General features: G+C 48.4%; 1 protein-coding gene across 14 annotated transcripts in view; it reads left to right on the top strand.

Annotated features, from left to right (window-relative positions):
• Positions 1-21,861, top strand: part of MICAL3 (microtubule associated monooxygenase, calponin and LIM domain containing 3) — a 189,197-nt gene that overhangs the window by 6,905 nt on the left and 160,431 nt on the right. For 12 of the 14 annotated variants that reach the window (XR_009702624.1, XM_061206116.1, XM_061206115.1 and 9 more), the window contains exon 1: positions 7,642-7,790. The exons of the other annotated variants lie outside the window; for them this stretch is intronic. The gene's annotated coding sequence lies outside the window, so the exon portion shown is untranslated. Of the gene's footprint in view, positions 1-7,641; positions 7,791-21,861 lie in introns of those variants that run through there. 14 annotated transcript variants of the gene reach the window in all.

Genomic DNA, 21,861 nt, shown 5'->3' with positions numbered 1-21,861 from the left:
GTAGTTGTGGCTCGCGGACTCTAGAGCGCAGGCTCAGTAGTTGTGGCACACGGGCTTAGTGGCTCCATGGCACGTGGGATCTTCCCGGACCAGGGCTCGAACCCATGTCCCCTGCATTGGCAGGCGGATTCTCAACCACTGTGCCACTAGGGAAGCCCTCTCTGACCTCTTGAATGGGAGCCTTCTCACTCTCACGAGAGCAATTTCCACCTGGCAAAGACCCTTTTCTATCCGTGTCTCACTTTCCCTGCCCCACTGTCAGCTCCTTGAGGGCAGACCCTATGTCCTGTTGATCTTGGGATGCTCTCAGTGCCCAGACAAGTGCCTTGTCCGTCGCAGACACTCGTGATGATTGAATGAGAAGGAATCAGAGGCTGAAATCAAACAGAAGTTCCATGATCTCAAATAGGAGCAAAGGGGATTTGGGATCCTGCATGTGCCCTTACTAGGTCCCGGGCAGAGGCAGATTTGACATCTTTTCCCTTCCCATAAAAGACGGATCCACTTGGATGTGTTTTCCTCTTAAACCTGAAAATGCTGACTTGTGTGCCAGTGGTCTCGAGTGTGTCAGCTCCATTCCGAGGCTTTATCAGAGCATCGTCTGTTATTATCAGATTCCTACACGTACAGTGTCATGTGCTGTCTTCTCTCTCCCTCCACTCCTTTCTTTTCATTCTTTTCTCTTTCACAATTGAAAACAGAGCTGTGTGAAACAAGTCATATTCAAATATAACCCAGCTGGGCCGAGCTTGACCTTTGCCTCATGCAGTATTGAAGCTCATGTTTTTATTTTTAAGAGCATATGTTTGAGCCCCAGAGGAAGGACAGACTGGAAGGACAGAGAGCTTCTTCCCCTCCTCACTGGGGAAGGGGCCAGTCACTAGGCGAGTTTCTTTTAGTTCTGCAGCTGGGTAGCCTTCAGTCCTGTCTGATGGTGGGTGGAACCCCAAGACCTGTGTTCAGAGAAATATATATATATTCCTATACACATTACACCTATACATGAATACGTATATCTATTTTGGTAAATTTTTCTTAGTTGTGGCTGTATATGAAGATATAAGTCCGGAAAAACCCTGTTCACAAAATTTTCTATGTTTCCTAGAGGCTTTCCAGCACTTGGTGTGGCTTCGCTTAGGGAAGCGTCTTCCTGCAAGTTACATCAGGGCTCCAGGAAACTCTCTTTTGGTCATGATTACAATGTGGTGGTTCTAGATTTTATTTTGCAGTGGTTTTGGTGACTAGAGGTATCTTCCATAGACTCCCATCTTGATTTTGCTCACTTGTACTTACACAGAATTTCTGGCTACTACAGAATGTACATACCAGTGAGTTAGGGGAGACACCTCTCAATTTTTTGTCATTGTATTATGAAAAATTGATGCAGAAGTAGCTTTGCAATTTTGTCAAGTTGCATTTAAATTTCCTTTTTCCTGGCAGGGTGAAACTTGCAACCCAATCAAGGAATTAGTTAGAAAGATTTAGTTGGAAGATTTCTGATTTTTTTACCTGTTAGCCTAAGGATAAACCCCAGAACACAGGATGTCGTCCAGCTCTGGGACATCCCAGTCCATGATCCTCTTAGCTTCTCTGCAGAAGACTGGGTTGCTTTCAAATCAGCCCTCAGTATAGAAGAGGGACAGGACATCAAGCTTTTCGGACCTTCTTGTCTGCAGTAGGTCCACATGACAATGGATGTAGCCCAGGAATCAAATTGCACCACACCACCCTGTTCCTCCCTCTTGACTCTCTCATGCTACGGGTGGAGGGGGTGGGCTTCTGAGCCCATCCAGGCATCCTGGGGCCTTCAGGCTCCACGTAGCTTGGTTTTACCTTGGATCTGAACACCCCTGGGGTCATGATGAACTGAACTAGTGGCAGTAATGGGTGTGATGTTTAGAATGCTTGGATTGAATGGACTGAGTTCCTATTGGACCATGGAATCCATCCACAGGCAGTGTTTCATTCAGCATTCTTTGCTTGTGACAGAAAGCTGACCAAAGGTGGTTTAAGTTAAAAAAAAAAAAAAAAAAGAAAGAAAAAAAAGAGGGAATGTATCGTTTCACACACTGGCTTCCCGTGAGGCTTGATTCAGGGGTCACAGATTTGACCAGACCTAGCTCCTCTCTCTCTGCTTCTCAACTCCACTCCTTCTGATGCAGGCTCTACCTCATGGCCCAAAATGGCTGCCAGCAGCTCCCAGAGATATCTGCATCCCACATCAAGTCCAGAGAGGGGTTGTGCTCAATCCTGACCAAACCGCACTGGGAATGGGGGAGGGGTAAATTCTTCAATGGCAAATTAGGCTACTGACGGCCAGAGAGGAGGAGATCCTGTGGAGGCAACCACAAAACAAAAACAAAGCCAAGGGACAAGAACGTTAGGCAGGAGTTGAGAATAATATTGGGTGGATTAGCCACTCAGTATGGAGGATGCCCCATCACAGAACTGGGTGTTGTTGAAGAAATGCGATTTTCGTATTAGGCAGTGCTAAATATAACTCAGAGGACTGATCTCCTTTTATAGCTAAAAAAGTTTCTGTGTAAGGATTTGTTACCCATTTCACAGTTGTAATTTATGGTGTATGTGCTGTTTTGAGCCATCTGTTCCACCACCTTCTTTTACTGGTTCAAGTGACATGGCCCTGAGTTTGTCTAGTCATTTGAGCAGATTTTACTCTGATTTCTATATCAGTTCTCAGGGATTTGGGAGAGGAGTGGTTGAATGGGGGAAAAAGGAAACACTCATTTTGCTATTAAGTTCCAGGGGACTTGGAAGGAAAGATACGTATTTATTACCTCGATGGATTAAAAATACACTATGATAATCAAAACAACAAGATATTGTTTTTCATCTGTCAAATGGCAAGGATTACAAAAGAAATGTCGAGGGTTGGTGAGGGTTCAGAGAAATAGCTACATCACACATTGCTGGTGGGAACGTAACTGGTGTAAACTTCCTGAAAGACCATTTATGTCTTATATATGGCAATATATGTGAGACATTTTAAAAATGTACATGCATTTTGACCAAGCAATTCTATTTCTAGAATTATTAGGAAATAATCATAAAAATATTTAAACATTTACATATATGGATAATCCTTGAAGTTACATATAATAATGAAGAATTGGAAATAATCTTAATGAGTAAAAATAGAATCTTGGTTAAGTAAGTTAAGGTATAACCATAGGACGCAGCCATTTAAAATCATGTTTTAGAATAATCTACGTGGCATGGGAAAATTCCTGGTCTTGTTAAGGAGAAAAGTAGATTGCAAAGCAGTTTGATCAATTTTCTTTCTTTTTTTTTTGGCTGCATTGGGTCTTTGTTGCTGTGCGCAGGCTTTCTCTAGTTGTGGCGAGCGGGGACTACTTTTCTTTGCGGTGCGCGGGCTTCTCATTGCAGTGGCTTCTCTTGTTGCTGAGCACGGGCTCTAGGCGCGCGGGCTTCAGTAGTTGTAGCACGCGGGCTCAGTAGTTGTGGCTCGCGGGCTCTAGAGCACAGGCTCAGTAGTTGTGGCACACGAGCTTAGTTGCTCCATGCCATGTGGGATCTTCCCGGACCAGGGCTCAAACCCGTGTCCCCTGAAGTGGCAGGCGGATTCTTAACCACTGTGCCACCAGGGAAGCCCCTGATCAATTTTTATTTATTTATTTGGCTGTTCTGAGTCTTAGTTGTAGCACACGGGATCTAGTTCCCCAACCAAGGATCGAACCTGTGGCCCCTGCAGTCTTAACCACTGGACCGCCAGGGAAGTCCCTGATAAATTTTGTTTTTAAAAAAGATACATACAAGGGGACTTCCCTGGCAGTCCAGTGGTTAAGACTGCAGAGGGCACGGGTTAGATCCCTGGTGGGGTAAATGCACTGCCAAAAAAAAAAAAAAAAAAAAGATACATACAAAAAAGAAGATACATACACATGTTCACACAAAAAAGTATAGGAAAAAACGTATATCAAAATTATAAGGGACTTCCATGGTGGCGCAGTGGTTAAGAATCCCCCTGCTAATACAGGGGACACGGGTTCGAGCCCTGGTCTGGGAAGATCCCACACGCACGGAGCAACTAAGCCTGTGTGCCACAACTACTGAGCCTGCGCTCTAGAGCCCCCGAGCCACAACTACTGAGCCCACATGCCACAACTACTGAGCTTGCGCTCTAGAGCCCGCGAGCCACAACTACTGAGCCCTCGCGCTTAGAGCCCGTGCTCTGCAACAAGAGAAGCCACCGCAATGAGAAGCCCGCGTGCCGCAATGAAGAGTAGCCCCCGCTCGCTGCAACTAAAGAAAAGCCTGCGTGCAGCAATGAAGACCCAATGCAGGCAAAAATAAATAAATAAATAAATTTAAATTTAAAAAAATTATTAAAAAAACAACCAAAAATAGCCCCCAAAAAATCAAAACAAAATTGTAACAGTGATATGCCAGTAAGAGGAATGGCTAAATTTTATTTTATTTATTTATTTTTGTACTTTTTTCTATTAAAAAATTCTAAATGATGGGCATGTATTACTTTGGAAATCAGAAAATTTTTTTTTCTTAAAAGGAAGACCGCACCACAATGCTTCCAATGGCCAAATTATGGACTGGCCTCCTCCTGCCTACTGTTTGGTTCGTGTGCAGTTATCTCCGGGTATCCTCTGTCTCTCCACCTTCCTCCCGAGCATGCACGCCCTCTCCCCACCCCAGCCCTCTCCCAGAACTCAGTCCTGTGCTCCTCCTGTTCCAGGGCAGGGGCGTTCCAACACGAGCGTGTATGTTTAGCTGGGGATGGAATCCCGGCACGCGCCTCTGAGGAGCTGATCCGATCCACTCCTCACCAAGGGCATCTGATGTTTTCCACACTCATCCAGCCAGTAGGTACATGCTTCATGGGCGATCCGTCAGGATAACCTCACGCAACCTGACAGTTGTTTGCTCACAGTAGGTGCCCAAGAAATGCTTGAGCTCTCTGGGGATGAGGAAAGACAGGAGAGCTATGGGAATGAAAATTCACTGAATGGACTAGGGCTGGGCCAGGCAGAGAGAGCGACTCGGAAATACTTGGCTTCAGGATGGCCGTGCTCAGTCTTCTCAATCAATATTAAAAGTTCACTGGCTCCCATGCCATTTTGCTGGCATGTCCATCCCTGGGGGGGATTTCAGCAGTTTAAAAAGAATGAAATCATTAGCCCAGCTTGTGTTTTCGGGCCACATCACGACTGTCAGTGGAGCAGGGTATTTCACTAAATGGCGAATTAGAAAGTTCCCCGAGTTGGGGGCAGCAACCCTGCATGTAGAAGCCCCTTCCTCATGGGCGTGGGGCTGATTCTGTCTCCAGGCAGAATCAGTTGGGGGCAGTTTTTGTTGCCCATTGCTACTGAATTTGCCAGATGTGTCAAAGACGTGATCTCATTGACAAAGTACAACCAATAAACCAGTAAAGTGAAATGCACGGTGCTTCTCACGGTCCGTCCTTCTTGTCTGGTTTTGCCCACTGTGAGCACTGGCTGTACCAGGCTCCTGGCCCCACAGTTTGCTATTTTGTATTTGTCCCCTTGTTGCTTATAATGGCTCTCTACTTGTTACATATAAAAAGGCTGTGTTCACTCAGGGAGCAGGTGTTGCAGGGGGAAAATCCTCAACTTGGAAAACCAGACGCCTTATTCACCAGTGTTGTTACAGCAGCCAAATGCATCAGCCTACATGCAGCTTCGGCTGTAACAAACTGCTCCTAACCCTCCTGATGTGATTGTTTTGAGGCTGAAATGATATAGGTATAGAGATCAATGTAAAACATGATATAGGTGTATCACATCATCTTTTGTACGGAATGCAGTTGGTTCTGAAGAAACAGGAGATAGCGTTGCATTGTGGGGACTGTGAAGGTAGGCACTGGAGTTAGACCTCCACTCTGTGCACTTGGGTAAGTCAGCTCTCCAAGCCTGTCTGAGACTGAAATGAAACGGTGCATGCATGCAAAGCACTTCCAAACAGTACCCAGCACATGGTAAGCATTTAATAAATGTAAGCAGCAGCCACTGCTGCTGCTGTCAATGACGGAGAGAGGTATATATGTTAATAAAAATTGCATAGTAGGGCAGAAAATCAGGGTTTGGGTAGCACAAAGTAGAAGTGGGAACTCTATAAGCCAGCAGCTTCTGTTCATCCGTCTGGGAAGGCTTCATGGAGGAACTGGACTTTCTAGAACTCTTTGCATAATAGTTGGAAGATGAGTTGTCTGGCTGGGGAGCGGAGCTACTAGGGGTACCCCAAACACCTGATACAATTTGGAAGAGGGTTGAGTGGGTGCAGGGTGAGCAGCTGACGGGAGGTTGAAAAGTTCTGAAAAAGGAAGGTGGAGTTGGCCTTAGGCTTGGTACCAAAATGTAGGCCTGCTGCCGGTGTAAAGCTCTAAAACAGAGCAGGTGGGACCCTTACAGGACGTGCTGAAGTCTTGAATTTGACAGGCAGTGAGACTGAGAGCCTCACGGGCCTTGCAGAGTTGAATGGCTGCTGCAGACTTGAGATAGTGACCAGCACTTTGGCAACTCTGATGACGCCTGACCAGCAAGACTTGTTGCTGAAGCCAGGGATTCTGGACAGTTCAACAGGCGAATGAATTATTAATTGAAGCTTTGTCTGATTACATGGAGGAAGAGAGAAGAGGAGGAGGTGACTCTTGGAAGAGTATAAATTATTGGGGAAAGTGTGGTTCTCCACATAGACGAAGAATGCTCTGCTTTAAGAAAGGGACCCAGGAAGGATATTGACTTTGTCTTGACAAAAGGTGAGGTTAATATCATCTATATCAAGGAACTGTGGTGTCAACTTTCAACTTTGGTTGAAAGAAAGTCTACTCACTTTCAAGCAAAGTTCTTCAGGAAGATGCCCCAATTTGAAGAACATATGTAAATATTGCTAATCCCATGCAAAGGCTCATAGGCTCGCAAAGTATGAGAAGGACCATCAGAGCTCAATTCTAGTCCAATATCCTCATTGGATTAGATAACTGAGGCCAAGATGGAGTAACCTACCGAAAGGCACACACAGATATCTGCTTCAGTTCTCTCCATATTTTCTTTTCGCTCTCTAATCCCGAAACTTGAGGATCCCCGGTCTCTTTGTTTCCCTTCTTGATAGGATCAGAAAGAAAATTCCAGTTGTGTTGTGCGGCGGCTACTGAGCGCAACGAATACGTGCCCTTTAATCGCATCCTCTCTCCTCCCCATCTGGCCGGCTTTGATGTGCCCACCGTCCTTTTCCATTGGCCATTTCGCGCGGTTCCTCGCCCCCTTCTAAGGTTCCCAACCAATCAGCTTCTCCCTGGCCCCTCGGGGCGGGCTTTGAGGAATGTACCACTGGACCCGCGGGGGAGGGGGTGGAGAGGAAGAAGGGTGTGGCGGCGGCTCCTTTCCTTACCTTCTGCATAGAACCATGAGCTTCTGGCAGAGTCTGAGCCTACGGGTAGCGACGGCGTCCCTGGGGTTAGGAGGCAGAGCGGGTTCCGGAGGCGCGGTGATGTCAGCGCCCCGAGGCCGGGGTCCGGTGGTCGCGCCCCAGGGGCCGCAGCCCCGCCCTCACATGTGCCCGCCCCGCCCGGCGGCAGCGCTGCTAGCTCAGCAGCCGCCGCGGTGCAGCCCGCGCGGGACGCCGAACGCCGAGGAGCGGCTGCGGTTTGAGGCGCTGGCCGGAGCGGGGTCGCCGCGGGGCTGGGGCGCCGGACGCCGCGGCCGAAGGGCCGAGGGGCGAGGTGCGGGACTGCGGGCTGCGGCCGGGACGCCGGCGCACTGCGGCATGAGGCGGAGGTGAGACGGGCTCTGGACCGGGCCGGGACCCGCGCGGGCCGGGCGCCTCCCTCTGGCCGCCGCGGCCCCGGAGCGGAAGGCGGGCCCGGGTCCAGGGCGGCGGGCGGCGGGCGGCGGGCGGGAGGCTCGGCGCGCTTGCCGGGGGCGCTGTCCGCGGCCGGGCACGAGGGGACCCGCAGGCCGCCGGCGAGTCCGCGAGCGGACGCGCCGCCGAGAAGCCGCGCCGGGGAGCGCGGGCGCGGCGGGGCCTTGACCACTCGTTCTTCTCGTGGCCCCCGTCCCCTCAGGTCCCCACGTGTCCCCCCATCCTGTGTCCCCCTTGTCCCTCCTTCCCTCCAGGTCCTCCCATGTCCCCCATCCCCCTTCTCCTCGTCCCCTCGTCTCTCCGTGCCCCCCATCCCCCCGTGTCCCCCATCTCCCGGTGTCCCCATCCTCCCCATGTTCCTCCATCCCCCCTGTGCCCCTGTCCCCCCGTGCCCCCCATCCCCTGTGTCCCGCATCCCCTGTGTCTCCCATCCCCCCGTGGCCCCCGTCCCCCGTGTCCCCATCCCCTCGTGTTCCCCCATCTCCCGTGTGCCCTTGTCCGCCTGTGTCCCCCCGTGTCCCCCCGTCCCCCGTGTCCACCCCGTCCCCTAAGGCGCACGGACCGCCCTCGTCTCCCGATTCCCCTCCAGACTCAGTTCAGGGAAAGCGTCTCCAGCCGTACACCCCGCGTGTGAGGTCTAAGGTGGCGGCTCTTTACCGTGGGCAGCAGTTACCGCCGACATCAGGGCTTAGTGCCGAGACATGGAGGTGTCTTGGGAGCAGTGTTTCTTCAAGGCTTACCATCTTCTCATCTTCTGGGTTGTGGATGGAGAGATGGCGTGTAAACTTTGCAAGTCCCATCCGTGTGACAGTTTGCCGGGGAGACAGTCGTTTGGATCGCACCCCAGGGTGCGGATGAGGCGGGTGTTGTAGTGAGCAGGGCCGTGCCCCTCAGTTGCGGGGCCAGCAGGAGGGCTCTGTGCCTCACCACCTGGCCACACCGATGCCAGTTCCTTGTTGCGGTGGTTCTCCTGTGAGCACATCTGTAAGGGTCCCTCAGGAAGATAGCACAGGGACCTCCCTGCGGTCCAGTGGGTAAGAGCCCGTGCTCCCAATGCTGGGGGTGCGGGTTCGATCCCTGCTCGGGGAGCTAGATCCCGCATGTCCCTTGGTGCGGCCTAAGGGAAGAAAAAAAGAGAGGCTAGTATAAACTTCTTATTTGATCTTCAGACGGACCTGGTCAGAAACTTGACTCAGGTTGTTGTGGCCCTACAGTGAATGCTTCTTGTGCTCCAGGTTTTAAAATTTTTTTAACTTTTTGGATAGTATATTAAATACCATGAGTTAATTCCAGAATTATAGGAAAAACAGGGTTTAGATGTTACTCTTGCAAAGAATCTTTAGGAACTTGGACCTGGTTCCTAGCTAAGCCTCCTTTTTGTGTTCACAGCACTAACCTTTGAAATGTCTGGAACTTGACTGCTAGGTTGTGAGGTTTTTCCCCCCACCTGGGATGGTCCAGGTGACTGCTGTTTCCTGGTGTTCTAGGTGCTGGGGAGAAAATGGGCTTTGGAGTAACGTATACCAAGTATTTAGTGCAATGCCTGGCACACAGTAGATGTTTAATAACCACAAATGATTTTCTTCTTTCCTGTCTGGTTTTGGGAGACCCATGGATGATGAAATCAGATGCAGTTTTGTTTGCATGCTCCCTTCTTAAGTTAGGACTACAGTCTCCCAACCTCCCCACTCCTCTTCCCATCCCAACCCCTAGCTCTCACACCAAAATTTTTATGGTACGTTAAAAATGAAACTCAAACCTCCGGACCTAGAAGTAAATATCAAACAAGAAAAAATTGAGCTCTTCTTCCAGCTCATGTGTGCATTTTTTCAGAAAGGATGGTGTGCACCGTGGAAGAGGTCTTACACTGCTCACACAGGTGAATAAATGGTCAGAGTGGACCCTTTCTTGGGTCTGTTGAGAAGTCCTGTGGGTAAGGATTTTGGTTGTCATTGGTTTAACCTGTCCGGGCAGAACCATAAACTCTTCCTAATTTCTGGCATCGGGATGTAAGAAATGGCCCAGAGTGGGTGACACCTGACCAGCAGGCAGGGCATGGTCCTAGGTTTGTGGGCTCTGCCTCTGAACTGGGGTTTACATGTACCCCCTCCTGCTTGTACCAGGCTCCATGTGACCAGATTAAAAGGCTGTCAAACCCAATGTTCTTGAAAGAGTAAGTAGCATCATGGTTTATGTATGTCCCATAATATTGGGAGTCACATTTTAATAATAATCATACTCTGGATTTATTTATTGCTTTTCTTTGAAGAAGTGAAAGCTTTTTCATCGCCTGTTATCATTGATTCGTTTTTGTCTCCGAGGTCATCAAGTTTAGTGCAGTGTGTTATTCCTACCCTATAGATGAAGAAATGGAGGTGATGTGATTTGTTCTAAGTAGTGAGTTGATGCCTGAATTCGGCTTCAACTGAGTTTTCCTCCTTATGGTATTTCTTTCTTTCTTTTTTTTTTTTTTAACATCTTTATTGGAGTATAATTGCTTTACAATGGTGTGTTAGTTTCTGCTTTGTAACAAAATGAATCAGCTATAGTATACATATATCCCCATATCCCCTCCCTCTTGCATCTCCCTCCCACCCTCCCTATCCCACCCCTCCAGATGGTCACAAAGCACCGAGCTGATCTCCCTGTGCTATGCGGCTGCTTCCCACTAGCTAGCTGTTTCACATTTGGTAGTGTATATATGTCCATGCCACTCTCTCACTTCATCCCAGCTTCCCCTTCCCCCTCCCCGTGTCCTCAAGTCCGTTCTCTATGTCTGCGTCTTTGTTCCTGTCCTGCCCCTAGGTTCTTCATAACTTTTTTTTTTTTTTTTAGATTCCATATATATGTGTTAGCATATGGTATTTGTTTTTCTCTTTCTGACTTACTTCACCCTGTAGAACAGACTCTAGGTCCACCCACCTCACTACAAATAACTCAATTTCATTTCTTTTTATGGCTGAGTCGTATTCCATTGTATATATGTGCCACATCTTCTTTATCCATTCGTCTGTCGATGGGACACTTAGGTTGCTTCCGTGTGGCATTTCACTGATTCGTTTGTAGGGGGAAAAAAAACCCTCTTTTTTTGGAACCTGGAAAACTTAAAGACACCAGACCATTGTGCTTTTTAGATTACTAGATAGCTAAGAACAGTTAGCATTTGTTGGGTGCTTATGTGTGGGAGCCTATGCCATCACCTCATTTCTTCCCCACGACAGTGTACAAGGTGGGACATTTATTTTCCCTGGTTTTACATGAACTAGGGTTTGGTGAGACCCAGGTCAAGGCAGTGACAGAAAGCAGGGCTGGCACTCAAAGCTGGGCTGATTCTGAAGTGTGTGCTCCTGACCTCCACGCTTTAGTGGAGACTGGGGAGTAGACGGCAGAGTCCCTGACACCTGTTGCTGCTGCCTCTCTGGGTCTGACGGGCTGTGCTTTTACGGGGGCTTTAGTTTGCTTTCTTTCTTTTTTTTTTTAAAATAAATTTATTTATTTATTTTTGGCTGTGTTGGGTCTTCATTGCTGCACGGGCTTTCTCTCGTTGTGGCGAGCGGGGACTACTCTTTGTGGCGGTGCACGGGCTTCTCATTGCGGTGGCTTCTCTTGTTGCGGAGCACGGGCTCTAGGCACGAGGACTTCAGTAGTTGTGGCATGCGGGCTCAGCAGTTGTGGCTCACGGGCTCTAGAGTGCAGGCTCAGTAGTTGTGGTGCACGGGCTTAGTTGCTCCGTGGCATGTGGGATCTTCCCGGACCAAGGGCTCGAACCCTTGTCGCCTGCATTGGCAGGCAGACTCTTAACCACTGTGCTACCAGGGAGGTCCCTGGGGGCTTTAGTTTTCATTGAAGTAGAATAGTAGAAAAGATTCTGGGCTTTTCTTGGACCAGAAGCATTCTTTAGCCAGATCATTAGTTTAGAAAAAATAGAGCTGAAAAACGATCTTTATTTGGAGAGTGTGAAATATTTAATGAGGCCAGATGGGGAGAATAAGGATAGAGAGAATTGAAATGGTTTGTGGACGGAGGAAATTTGTGATATTCTAACCCAGGGGACACCTTTAGTACACAGGCTTTTTAACTTAAGCGGCAGGTTGAAATTGTAAACCTGGAGGCATGGCACTTGGGCTAGAATCTGTGCAGTAAATAAGGCTCTCAGTTTCTGCTTTAGATGGCAGAGTTGAAAATCTGATTCTTCTTTGGTCTTTAACTTCTACAAATAATGCGGTACATTTTGGGAATGGTGGGGATATTGTTGGGAAATTCACCTAAACTCTCTGTGGACTTCCCCTTCCTCCAGCCACCCCTTCTGTCACCTTTGGTTCCACTTTTCAGATTTCAGCTCTGAACCTGTGGAATGGGGTGGGGTGGTGGAGGGCATCGGGCTCTGAGGTGCGTGGTACGCACCAGGGGACAGAACAACATCCCTGCCCCCTGGGGCTCAGCTGCACATGACTTGCTGTTTTCTTGGTGTGGGCTTTAGCTGTCTTGAGGTGTATGGTCATTGTTATCAAGAAACTGGGGAGGGAGGACAGGCAAACTATCCCCCTAAACCCTGCAGTTCATTGACTTTTTGTCAGTGTCAAGTTTCACAGAGAAGAGAAAATTGCCACAAGTTAAAAAAAAAAAAAAAAGAAAGTGGTGACAATCAGATTAAAGAAGGGAGAAGAAGTAGGACTGTTGGTTTGTACCCTGGTGAAAGGTGGAAGACAAAGGGCAGAAGCTTCTGCTAAGAGGTCAGGTCCCTGGGAGGAGCAGCGCCTCCACAGTCTCTGTGCCGGAGGACGGACAAGCTCGTGTGGGTGTGTGGATGAACACCGGGAGAGGGGTCTTTCTGCGTTAGGCGGGTCTACAGAGGCCTGTTTAACCGTTGACCTAGTGACCTAGTGAAGGGTCTGGTCTGGTTAACTCTGGAAGGAGAGGAACAGTACTCCGTCAAGTGGTTAACTAGTAGCTTTTATTGATTTTTTCCTTACTGTTAAAACAAATAACTACATGAAAGGCGGAGTGAAACTTTGGTTGGTCCCTGCTTTGCCCTGTCTCCTGCCCTGCCTCTTTTCTGTTGCTGATTTAAGCAAAGTATGGAGGAGGCTTGAGTCCCTGTGTCTGTGCTGGAGCTTGGGAGAGAGAGGGGCAGAGCAGCCCAGAGGGAAGACCAAGGGCAGGCAATACTTCCTCCAGCCCCGGTCGCCCCCCGGATTATGCCAACAAACCTCCACGCAGGTTGTCCCCGGCCTACAGAAAGCCGGCTTACAAAGGTCCCGGCTACCTTCTTTGCTGCCTTCCTCACGCACCCACCCCCACGACCAGGCTGCCTTGTGATTGCCAACGCTGGGTCTGTGAGTAGCAGAGGAAGAGAAGTGGGGAGAGTAGCATCCCGATGGTGGCGTCTGCAGTCCCGCGTCCAGGCCGTTAGCTGTGTGCCGATCCTGTTCTGAGTGGGTGCATGGTGACCGCACTCAGTCCTCCTGGCCGCCCGAGCGGGTCGGTGCTGCGATGGCCCCTGTTTGCTGCACACAGAGAGCTCAGTGATTGCCCCGTTAGAAAAGGTGGACTTAGGCTTCATTCAGACTCAGGCATTCGGTTCTGGAGTTGTGCTCTCACGGACCAGTCAAGGGCAGCTGACTTACCTCTGTCATGGGGGTCAGCCCTTCCTCTCTTCCAACCTTCCCTGCACTGTTTCACATTGTCCCTCTCTTCACTTTTGAGCTATCTGTTTGAAATGCTACAGGAGAGATGCGTTTAGGTTAACTCGCATATTCCTTTAAAAAGGGGGCAGGGTCAGAGGAGGTAACTCTGAAGCATTCAGAGGGGAACACAGGTGGGCTTCCCAGAAGGGACACTTAGGACAGTGTAGTCTTCGGGGACCTAGTGGCTGGGCCATGGGATCTGGAAAGAGGGTTGATTACAGGTCTGCTGTCTGAAAAGCTGAGGAAACCCTTGCCCTTCCCTCCTCTACTTTTTTGCCTGGCATGGGTTTCTGATTCCCAAAACCTAGAGCTCGCGCAAACCCTATCATTGCCCTAGCTCAACTACTTTATGGATGATTTTTATTTAATTTATTTATTCTGTTTTTCTGAACGAGGTAGTGTGGGATCCTAACCACTGTTTGGAACAGAACCTTTTACCCAGTTTGGTCATGACTGGTCAGAGCCATTTGTTTCCCTGTGAAAAAGGAAAAGGAAGTATTTTAACTAGTGGCACAGTCATGTTTCAGTTTGTTTCCAAAGCAGATAGGCTTTTCTCAAAACCAGACTTGCAGACATAGGGAAAACAAATCAACCTTCTGCCTTTGGCATTTTTAAGCACCCTTAGACAAGTAGGTACCGTGGGCAATTATATAGGAGTAGCCATCACCTACCGAGCACTACGGTTGGCTAGACACAGCCTAGCGCCTTATGTGCACACGCCACTTCTAGTCTCCTGCTTCACACTAGGGAAACTTACAGAGAGGCTAAGGTCCGTAACCTCAAATAAGTTGCTGAGGCTGGATGACTCCAAATCCTGTGCGTCTAATTACCTCGCTGTAAGGTGACATGTTGAGGGAGCAAAAAGAAGAGGAAGCAAGGAAGAAAAAGACAGTATGGGGCAGGGGAGAGAAATGGGAGAGATGGCAGTGTGCCTGGGCCCCCAGGACTCACTGGACGCTGTGTGCCTCAGTGGGCTGAGCAGGGCCCAGAGACTCCTCGGACCTCGACCACCCTCAGGGAGCCCGGGGACAGAGGGGCGGAACCTAAGAGCTTTGACTTCATGCTGGGGCTTCCTCTTAGCACATGTTTATTGAGCAGCTACTATATGTAAGGCACGTGCCAGACAATAAGACGCTGTCCGCCTGCAAGGGGGGAAAGCACAGATGCAGAAAACCATAATGTGTTGTGATTAGTGGCGCCACTGGCCAGGGAGCCCTGAACATGGAGTGGTAAGAAAATTTATGCTAACGGGCAAAATATTTTTTTGTCCATTTGGTTTTGTTAATTTCGTACACATAAGATTGAGAATTTCTAGCATTTACCCCCGTGGCTATTGTTTCGGGAATGTTTGTATATTTGCAAACAGCGGATCTGTTTGCAGCTGCTCTCTGAGGACCAGCCCAGCACCTTGGCTGTAGGAAAGGCTGGGGCCACCTCCCCTTCCTGAAGGCTGCCCTTTGGCCCAGCACCACTGCCATCTGGCTTGTGCTGCTTGCCTTGGAGGTGCCAGTGCCCTGGGCTGCTGGAGTACCGTTTCCCAGGTGCTCTAATGGGTGGGAGCAGTCGTGAGCAGGGAGGCGCTTAACCGATGCTTTGGGAATTAGATTGGACCGTGTTACCTCTGAGGCTCCCTTCTAACTCTAGGACCCCGATACTGTGCCTACAGGGACCTGGGAACTCTGTGGTCGCCTTGTGCTGGTGCCTGCCAGCCCTCCCACTCCTCCTTCCTTCAGTATCTCTCTGTCATGTCTGTATTTGGAAGCTGATCTATTGTGGGAAAGGCCTAATGGGACTTCTTGCTGGATATGCTCAGTGAGATACAGTTTTTGCTTGTGTTTTAATCTTTTATTTTAGAAGACCTTTGGATCACTATGATCAAGTCCATTCAAATAGAAATTACTTACATCTCCTGGCAGTGGTTAAGCATCTTCCCCTCTGCTCCCTGCTATATTGGTTGAGTTGACTCCATTTGGTAATAACATTTAGGACCCTTTCACATGTTGCTAAATGAAACATTCTCTGTGTCCATGACCAGTGACCTCAGAGAAGGGTTCATCAGCTTAAAGATATCCTTGCTTCAAGCAAAGTTGCTGTATGAAAATGTGGATTGACCTCCAAAATATAATTGTGTGTATGTGTACTTCTTGGCTTTAAATTTAATTCTTCACAGTAAAGGAATTTTGCAACAGAATTCCTTCTCAAGGAATTCAGAATTTTGCTTTTCTGTATACAACTTTCCCAGGGAGTCTGATCTTCCAACTTTGGTGGAAGTAGCTGCCTGTCACTTTTACCTGCCTTGCTCTCTCCATGCCCTACACAGATGCAGCCTCAGAACCGCAGATGGTACTAGCCCCGGCCTCTACAGGCTTCCAGGCTCTGTCCCGGCTATCAGTCAGGCCTGGCAGTGCCTGGCTGGCCAGCCTCTCCGCATGCAACATTCATTTGCACACCAGCAGCCGTCTGGACCATGGTGCAGTTGCTCCCCTCTCGTGCTTGTTTCCAAGCTGCTTCTGCAGGCTTTTATGAGGCCCAGGTGCTTGGGCATATGCACCAGGCAGGAAAAGCCAGGGTGGAGTATAGATTGTTCCCTGGTAGGACAGTGAAGGAGGACAAGGGATTTGGCTGAAAACCTTACTTATATTAAAGTGTGGGAAAGGTGGAAAGGGAACTAATTTATCCAGAGTATGCTTTATTAGTACACTGTCATGACATGACAATCTCCTTTAATCCTTATAACAATCTTGGGAGGTTACATATATGATGCCCACTTAACAGGCTGGGAAACATGAGGCTCAGTGACGTTAGGTCGCTTGCCTGAGATCTCTTAGCTGGTGAAGGGTGGAGCGAAATTAGAGTAAAACCCAAAATGTGGGAATGAGTCTCTGTTTTCCTGGTTCACACCTGGGCTTTGCAATCTTCAAGCCCCGCTTCTCCACACCCAGGTTTCAGGGGTTGCCTGAATAATCTTACCTGAGAAAGAAGTCCAGAGGAAGAGGAAAGAAAGAAGGAATGACATTTTCCCGGGTTCCATGTCACTGTAAAGAAAAAAATCTTGCCTGCCATTCCAGTTCTACAAGTATCAAGCCATTAGCCACTGCAGTTGCCCACTGACAGTGCAGCCTGAGAGGAATTCAGGATGGAGAAAAACAACCATCCTGTGCTTTGGATATGCCGGCCCCTAGATAGTTAAGATGCATATCTCAGGAAGAATTTCAATGACCCCAGATTCTTGCATCTTCCTATACGCAGAAAAGCAGTAAAATCGATGACTCATCTTTTTATGCTTGACTACATGTTTCTCCGGACAAAAAAGTTCATATATACCCTGGCTCTTCCCTTTCCTCTTCGGAGCGGCTCCTCGGAGCTGTCAGAGAGGCTGTCTCCCGGGCTGTAGTCCTCAGTAAGGTCCCAAGTGAAACTTAACACTGCCTCTCTCTCTCTCTCTCTCTCTCTCTCTCTCTCACACACACACACACACACACACACACACACACACACTCACTCACTCCCCAAAATGTGTAGTGGTAAGGAGCATGAATTCTGGAACTAGACTTCTGCATCATTTACTAGGGTGTGTGACCTTGTGTATGTTATTTAACCTCCCTGGGCCTCAGTTTCTCCTTCTGTGCAATAGCATGACAGTCCTATGTGCTTGGTGTGGCTGTGAGCATTTAGAATCCTGCCGGCACTTGATAAGCAGCAGTGAACACCCTGAGTGTTAGCTGGTACTGTTATTGACTGAAGGAACAGTCTCCGGGGGAGCATGTGTGGCTCCATGCTTACCAATGTGAAAACACCCCCAAACATACCCCCCAGCTGCTGCTCTCTGTCTCATTATTCTCTGCCTCATCCCTGGCTCTGCATTGTTTTTCTTATTAGCAACTCTTTGGACTTCCTGGAATAATTTGTTCATTAATTTATCATCTGTTGGGCCCCTTCTCCGCATGTTGCCCTGTACTGGGTATTAGGGCAGGGCCCAGGTTCCTAGAGGTATCTGACCTTGTCCCTGCTTCAGAAGATACAATATGAATGCACAAGACGGTTGGGTAAAGGAAGAAGAAAAGCAGTGAAGTGCTAAATGGCACAGACAGGCGACTCCAGTCTTTGGGGAGAACAAGGACGATAAGTTACTTTTTGAGTCTTTATTACATGCACAGCGCTGGTTTACATGCTTTACATGCATTGTCAGCCCTGCAGTCCAGGTGCTGCTCTGGCACCCCTGCTTTGCAGATGAGGACAGACATCCAAGTGTCTCGTCCAAGGGCACACGAGTGAGAGGAGCCTGGGGTTTGGACCCTAGTCCGCTGACTCGTGGGCCTGCATAGGCTGTGTCCCAGCTCATTGGTGGGGTTGTCTAGGCGAGGTGAAGGGGTGCCTGGAGAGAGAGTGAGCACGGCGCACCAGGGCCTCGGTGAGTGAGGAGGCCAGCCTGGTGGGGTTGGAGTTGAGCTCAGTGTTCATGGACTGCGGAGCCACATTGGGTCTGGGTGTTGAGAAATGAGTGAGACGCGTTCCTTGCCCTCTGGAATCTTACTGTAACTGGGGAGACAGACACACAAATAGATGATTTCAGTGTAGTGTGGTAGGGGCTGTGATGAGGGTAAGTATAGGGTGCTGTGGAAGCAGAGGAGAGGAAACCAGGAAATGTTCCTTTCCCAGCGTCTCCCAGCGTCTTGAAAGGCAAGTTAGCAGTGAGCTTAGCAGTTGAAGGCAAGAAGAGCTAGCTTTCTATTCTTTCTTTCTTTCTTTTTTTTTTTTTTTAATATTTATTTATGGCTGTGTTGGGTCTTCGTTTCTGTGCGAGGGCTTTCTCTAGTTGCGGCAAGCGGGGGCCACTCTTCATCGCGGTGCGCAGGCCTCTCACTATCGTGGCCTCTCTTGTTGCGGAGCACAGGCTCCAGACGCGCAGGCTCAGTAGTTGTGGCTCACGGGCCCAGTTGCTCCGCGGCACGTGGGATCCTCCCAGACCAGGGCTCGAACCCGTGTCCCCTGCATTAGCAGGCAGACTCTCAACCACTGCGCCACCAGGGAAGCCCTTTCTTTCTTTCTTAATTTCTTTCTTTTTAAATTTTTATTGGAGTATAGTTGATTTACAGCGTTGTGTTAGTTTCAGGTGTACAGCAAAGTGAATCAGTTATACATCTATATATATCCACTCTTTTTTTAGATTCTTTTCCCATGTAGGCCATTACGGAGTATTGAGTAAAGTTCCCTGTGCTATGCAGTAGGTTCTTATTAGTTATCTATTTCATATATAGTAGTGTGTGTATGTCAACCCAGTCTCCCAATTTATCCCTCCCCCCCTTATCCCCGGTAACTGTAAGTTTGTCTTCTACATCTGTGACTCTACTTCTGTCTCATAAATAAGTTCATTTGTACCCTTTTTTTAGATTCCACATATAAGCAATATCACAGGATATTTGTCTTTCTGTGTCTGACTTCACTCCGTATGACAAAGGCAGAGGGTAGCAAGAACAAAAGCATGGCTTTTTGGGCTTTTCTTGCTAAAAGCAAGGTTGCTCACCTGGTCTGATGGATGCCAGGATACAGTGTGAAGTTTATAAGCAAGGGAGAGTTCATCAGAGGTGTTTGAACACAGAGCAACAGCACAGAAGTAATATTTTGTGTCAGTTAATCTTATGGAATGGGGAGAGATGAAAGTCAGGCAAGACCAGCTATGGGAGGACTTGGCAAATTTTCTCTGTAAAGGGCCAGAAAGTAAGTATTTTAAGTTTCAACGAGCCATATGGTCTCTGATGCAACCACCCGACTGCTGTTGTAGTAAGAAAGCAGGTAATTAATTGGTCAATGAATGGGCGTGGCTGTGAGCCAGTAAAGCTTTTATCCCCCACCCCCCAAATCTGAGTTTCATCTAATTCTTCCATGTCACAAAATAGTCATCTGTCGATTTTTTTCCCCAACCATTAAAAAAATATAAAAACCGTTCTTCACTTGCCGGTTGAATTTGGCCCACAGGTCATGGTAATAATTCAGGTGTGAATGACAAGAAACTAGAACAGGATGTCTGCGATGGAGGTAGAGAGGCAGGGAGTTGATGCCAGGGGCGCTTTGGAAAGAAGACACTGATTAGATAGAGGAGATAAGGAGAGGGAAGAGACCAGGGGACACCCAAGTTTCAGGTTTGGTGCCTTCCCAGGTTTGGTAAAACTGGTCTTGTTTTACATGTGCCAAGAATATGACTTGATTCTGGAGAAAACCCCCAGAGATACTGATTCCTTAGGGGCTCCCAGACTGTCAGCACTGTGAATTCTCCCGACTGTCTCACACACGTCTTTGCTGCCTTGGCCTCCAGGTGCTTTAGGCAGGAGGTGGCTGCTGTAGCTGGGTCAGTGGGCCCACCTGTTTGTCGGGGCACAAGAAAAGTTTATCTTTTGGATAACTGTTTTAAAAAAATTAATTAAATTAGTTAATTTATTTTTGGCTGCATTGGGTCTTCATTGCGGTGCATGGGCTTCTCAGTGCGGTGGCTTCTCTTGTTGCAGAGCACGGGCTCTAGGCGCGCGGGCTTCAGTAGTTGTGGTACGAGGGCTCTGTAGTTGTGGCTCACGGGCTCTAGAGCGCAGGCTCAGTAGTTGTGGCGCACGGGCTTAGTTGCTCCGCGGCATGTGGGATCTTCCCGGACCAAGGCTCGAACCCATGTCCCCTGCACTGGCAGGCGGATTCTTAACCTCTGTGCCAGCAGGGAAGCCCTCTTTTGGGTAACTTTTGATGTAGTTTCAGACTTACAGATAAGTGGTAAGAGCAGTACTGGGAGCTCCCTTGTACCATTCCCTAAATTTGTTAATTAGATTTTATTAATTATTTACACTTTGCCCCATTTGCTTTATCATTCTTCCCCTGCCGACCTGGGTTCCCATTCCAGCTCTGCCTTTAGTGGCTGTGGAATCCTGGACCAGTGTCTTAATCTCTCCAGACCTCGGCTGTCACCTCCCTCGTAGAGTCCTCAGTAGAATTTGATGAAATAATATACACGAAATGCCAAGTGTGATATTGCCTGGCTGGTAGCACATGGTCAGTAAATGTTAGTTCTTTTCCTTCCTCAGCACCCCTGGAAGAAGTGAGTCAGTGAAGGAAGCGGGCTGGCAGGGAGGAGCAGGGGAAATCCTGAGTCTAGGTGTAGAGAGAGGGACAAAAACAGTATGTCAGAGATGTGACCATGAAAAGGAGCTGTTTATTATCAAACTTTGACACTAAGATGAGGGTTTAGTTTTTTTGTTTTTTTGTAACTTTATTTTGATATAATTTCAGAAGAGGCAAGAATAGTACAGGGAGCTCTTGTTCCATAAACACACATTGTTTTCGTTTTGCCCCATTTGCTTTTTCATATTTTTTCCTTCTCTTTGAATAAACTAGGGACATTGACCCCTAGATAATTGAGTGTTTATTTCCTAGGAACAGGGATATTCTCTTAGATTTTGACAGGGAGCCTTAGGTTCTAAAATTGGGAAGTGGCATGGTGTGAAAGTACTTGGGGAAGATGGGCTGAAGGCCAGGGGTCCTGTGGGCGGGCAGTTTGGAATAATTTCCACTGGAGGGTGATGAGGGAAAACTGTGACCAGAAGTGGGAGGGATACAGACCCAGGAGATGTTTAGTGGAGTCTTGGGATCGGGGACAGGGAGGGGCAGGGAGTAACTGCACTGCTTTCTGGCTAGGAGAGCAGCACGCATAACTGAAAAAACAAGTTCAACTTTAGTTTGTACTTGGGAAAATGAAACGTCTCTCCCCCCTTTTGTTCATATTACAGTCTAAGGAAGATAAAGGCCCACCAACTCCTGGCCGATGGGAATAGAGTATCTGCTGCATTCTTTTTTTTTTTTTTTCTTTCTTTCTTTTTAAGATTTTTTTTGATGTGGACCATTTTTAAAGTCTTTATTGCATTTGTTACAATATTGCTTCTGTTTTATGTTTTGGTTTTTTGGCCGCCAGGTATGTGGGGTCTTAGCTCCCCAACCAGGGATTGAACCCACGCCCCCTGCATTGGAAGGCGAAGTCTTAACCACTGGACCACCAGGGAAGTCCCTCTGCTGCCTTCTTAGAGGAGCAGTACTTGAGGCTTTGTCATGAAGCTAGTCAGTAAAGAGGAGCATTCAGGTTAGGGTTAGGGTTAGGTCTCACGTAGACCTAGGAGTCATTAGTGACAAAGGCAGGTGGTAGTAAAGGATGGTGGGAAGCCAAGGACCAAAACCACTCTTGGGAAGGCGGCTGGGCAGGATCCACAGGGAACCAAGGAGAGGAGTACAGACCAGAGACGGAATTGGGAGGGAGGGAGAGCGCCCA

The sequence above is a fragment of the Eubalaena glacialis genome, chromosome 11 (assembly GCF_028564815.1).
Source record: "Eubalaena glacialis isolate mEubGla1 chromosome 11, mEubGla1.1.hap2.+ XY, whole genome shotgun sequence".
NCBI classification, from domain to species: domain Eukaryota; kingdom Metazoa; phylum Chordata; class Mammalia; order Artiodactyla; family Balaenidae; genus Eubalaena; species Eubalaena glacialis.
This window is presented reverse-complemented; position numbering and strand designations above follow the sequence as displayed.